Here is a 4,725-nt window from a genome sequence, read left to right as displayed (position 1 = left end):
AAAAATATTAAAAATCAAAAAAAATTAAAAAAAAACAAACAAAAACTGGAGAATAGGTAAACATTTACACCATACAAATAAAATATTGTAGGTGGCTATTATTAAATTTCTTAAACCATTTTAATTTAATTGGTTATCTATTTTAAATTGCTGTCTTTTGGAACATCAGGAGTATGTTCAGCCTGACTGCTCTGTCTTCCTGGCCTCACTTCTCCACAATAGGCAGGAAGATACTGATAGCTTCCATTCACAGGAATAGACTCCATCCAGGGTACTGAAGAGAAGCAGTCTTCACACTGAAATTCAACTTGCTTTCTTATCTCATACTAATATCTTTATTTTGTGCATGCAATTAGAACTAATCCTAAAGTCTTGATGCACATAAAACAATTCAGTAAAGTGGCTAACCGTTTTTACCTCTTTGGAGAGAATAATGCTTCTACCCATAATAATGTCACATTTTTCTGTTAGAAGAAGTTAGAACATTTCTATATGGGGAAGAGACTGGTGGTGGCCTAAGCAAACTTTCATTTCTTGAATAACAAAGATGTATTTTCCTAGACAAGGCCCTGAACTTGGACTACAGCTCTTAGTCTCCCTTGCAAGAGTGAGTGCATTCTATGTTTAGTTCAAGAAGTGAATGCAAATGTGCAAGTTGTTCAACTCAGGAAATTGTGTCTGAAAAGATACCAGACAGCTGGAGATGCTTTTTTCTGGCCTTTGTTTTTTCCTGATGCTCATGAATCAACTTACTGGAGGTAGCATGCACTAATGAGACAGCAGAAAGATGGATACAGTGCATGAGTACAGTCAGCTGTGGCCTCATTGCTTATTTGGATCTAGAAAGTAGAAAATAGTAAGCTCCCTTTGCCCTGTACATGAAAGAAAGAGGGAGAAGGGAGGGGAAAAGGAGGAAAGAAATGGCGGGAGGCCAAACCTTCCTCTTTCACTGTAAAGCTTAAAGCCATTATTATTTGGATCTTTTATTATTGTTTTGTTTTTCTTAACAGCTATAGAAAGTGACTTAAAATAGGCATTATACCCAAAACAGATTCTGAAAAGTCAACCTTTAACATTTTTAACTGTGTGTAATGTGCACATGAGTGCAAGTGCTTACATTGGTCAGATAACCTGAAGCTGGAGTTACAGATGGCTGTGAGCTGCTTGGTATTGGCTCCTGGGGACTGAACTTGGGTTCTCTGGAAGAACAGCCAGTGTTCTTAACCACTGAACCATCTCTTCTGCACCACAATCAATCTTTATGAACATTTAAACAATTAAAATAATAAATTTCCATCTTATTACTTGATGCATTCCATGTTAAGCTAAAGGAAGAGTGTTCTAATAAAGAACTGAGAGAAACAATTTCAGAATTCACAGCAAGCTGCCATGAGTCTGCCCCAGGATGCTTACATCAGACTGACCCAGGATGCTTGCCCATCGCTGAGCAGATCAATCTATACAACACTGACCAAAAACAGGTAAAGGTGGTACTGACAAAAAGGGAGTCTATATAAAACACATGTTTTTATGCAAAATTAAAGAATTTATTAGATATGACCATACGGTGTTCTGTGAAACATTAAACAAGATTTTATTTTCTGAAACAGATTTCAATGCAGAAGGAGAAAATGAGATGCAAAGATATGTGTTGAGCACATTGAAAACAGGATCACACTGAGCTCCTTCTGTGTACTGCTGCCAGGGCTCAGGATTCCTGGGGACTTGGCAGTCTTCTACAGCGTGAACTTCATGCCCTGCAGATTCTTACGCAGCCCCCACGAGACCTACTGCTTACATCGTGTAAGGAAGTTTCAACATATGAACCTACAAAGAATAAGTCTCAGTTCATTGTTTCCTTAATTCGCAGATACAATGCATTAGTGCCATTCATTTCCCTAACTCATTGGATTACAGCAAGTCACATTCTTGGAGCTCAGATTTTTTGACTTGTAAGGTAATGATTTGTGGTTTTCAATTTTCCACTTTACAAGTTAATTTTTTTTTAAATGTAGAGTTTCACCACATGATGTGTAGAGTGTTAAATGTACCAAATTGCCAGAATCTGCCTGGCTTTAGGGGAATGAGCTGAGGTGGGACACAGTGTCAGATGAAGGTGAAAAGACTGATGATCTCCGTCCTTGTAACTTTCTCTAACTACTGGAGAAATGCTATCAGTTGATGGTTTCTGGAGGCTTAACACACTCTCTTACTTATTCTGTGGGTGAAATTTTCCAGCTTCTTTTCTCTTTATCTCTCTGTGTTTTACTTTCACCTTATAAATCTCTGTGCTTTATTAAATGCTGTATCTTTATATACTCTACTATTGTTCTATGCTTCATTAAAGTGCTGAAAACTTAACTCTTTATCATTGTTCTGTGCTTAAGTGCTGAAACTTAATAGTTCTGTGCTAAAAACTTAACTCTTTCTAATTTGTATTTAAATAAGTGCTAATATCTGGTGATTAATACATGCTGTTTAACAGCAGGTGTACTGGCTGGTTTTGTGTGTCAACTTGACACAAGCTGGAGTTATCACAGAAAAAAGAGCTTCAGTTGAGAAAATGCCTTCATGAGATCCTGCTGTAAGGCATTTACTCAATTAGTGATCAAGGGAGGAGGGTCCCTTGTGGGTCATACCATCCCTGGGCTAATAGTTCTGGGTTCTATAAGAAAGTAAGCTGAGCAAGCCAGGGGAAGCAAGCCAGTAAGGAACATCCCTCCATTGCTTCTGCATCAGTTCCTGCTTCCTGACCTGCTTGAGTTCCAGTCCTGACTTCCTTTGGTGATGAACAGCAATGTTGAAGTGTAAGCTGATAAACCCTTTCCTCTACAACTTGCTTCTTGGTCATGATGTTTGTGCAGGAATAGAAACCTTAACTAAGACAGCAGGGAATTAAGTAAAAGGATTTATTGTTAGTAGTCTCTCTTCTCTGGCCAGCCAGAAGCCCTTTAGTGGCCAGGCTGGTTAACTCATTTTGAATGAGAGAAAAAGGAAAAGAAAGATCTCTCTCTCTCTCTCTCTCTCTCTCTCTCTCTCTCTCTCTCTCTCACACACACACACACACACACACACACACACACACACATTGGGTGAAGTGGAAAATGGCTGCATCACTATATTTGGATAGATGGATGGATGGAAGGATGGGTGGATGGATGGATGGATGGGTGGATATGGATGAGTGGTACAGGGATCCCCAAGCCAAACCATCATCTTTATTTCTTTTCTCTCAGCATTTTATAGACAAGAGTTCTTAGAAAATTACCTAATAGATAAATTGTTACACAAAATGGGAGTTACAAAAGGATGTTGGTCTTAAGTTCAAAGCAGTGTTTCATTCTATATGCTCATTATACGTCCAAATCAACAGTTTTTATATGGCCTTGCCTTATCATAGTGCACACCTGTGACTTCATCCTTGGACCTGAATGCTTTTCCTTGGAACACAAAGCCTTTTTGTGTTTTGTGTTTGTTCCAAGCCCATACCTTTTAGTGTAATATGAAGGCTCATTGTATGCTCTTATTATGCAGCCTTTACTTACTATTATGAGTGGACATACTCTATTCTTGATTTTAACCTGTTTACATCTTTCCAGCACAACAACTATAACCATCTTGTTCCTAAGATTATTTGAATCAAATCAGGAACTCTATAAAATCAGTAATTCATCTAAACAGAATTAATTCATGAAGTTCATCTTTATGTTGATCTGCAGGATATCTGCTCAGTAGAGTGGGGTAATGCCTAGGACTCCTCGGGCTATGTAAGAGTCGCAGGAAAGGCAGATAAGCTGCAAGAAGCCAATGTGAGATGAAGTCACTCAGGAACTTCCCTCCCAGAACTCATCTTAGTCCATGAAAAAAAGGTGGGCTACCTCAAGGAAGGCTACCTGCTGCCTTAGCCTTTCCTAAAGGGCTCCTGACACCATTATGTATATTCATTGTCTATGTACAGTGTCAGGCAAGATAGGTTCTCAATATTTGCTTAATATTCAACATCTATCCCAGGACTGTGGACATGAGCTTTCTCCAGTAACTGCCCATCACAGCCTAACTAGTGGAACTCCTTGGGAAGAAAATCACAATTCTTCCTTGTTCCAAAGAGACACAGCATACTAAAGTGTGTGGAAAGCCAATCAATGAATCAAAAAGAAAATGATAATTTTCTCGAGGAGAGCTTTTTGTTCTACAGAAAAGCAGTAGTTATTCACAAGATCCAAGTACAAATCCTTTTCAATTGCAGAAGTGGTAGGTAAAGCAGTAGTGCAGCTTGGGGGTTAGGAAACAAAACAGAACTTAAGAGTGCTGGTAGGTATCTTGGCTCCATTCTTCCCCATTTACCAACAGTGGGCAAATTATTACTCTTGAGTCTCCATTTATTCATCACTCTGGTCATTTGAATGAGATTGAGCTCATATATTTAAATGATTGGTACCACGTTTGTAGAGGGAATAGAAGGTAAGGCTTTGTTGGAGGTATGTCCCTCGGTGTGGGCTTTGAGGTTTCAAAAGCCCAGTCAAGGTCCAGTCTCAGAGTCAGTCCTCCATCCCCCTGCCTCTTACTTGCAGATGAGATGGCTCTCAGGCACTGCTCCAATGCCTGCATCCCTGCTGCCTGTGCTACCTACCATAATGGCAGAGAACTCAGCTTCTGAAATTGTAAGCAAGTCTCCAATTAAATGCTTTCTTTTCGAAGTTGTCTTGGTCATGGTGTCTTTTTCAC

This window comes from Mus caroli, chromosome 18 (genome assembly GCF_900094665.2).
Source record: "Mus caroli chromosome 18, CAROLI_EIJ_v1.1, whole genome shotgun sequence".
In the NCBI taxonomy this organism is placed as follows: Eukaryota; Metazoa; Chordata; class Mammalia; order Rodentia; family Muridae; genus Mus; species Mus caroli.
Note: the sequence above shows the minus strand (reverse complement) of the source record.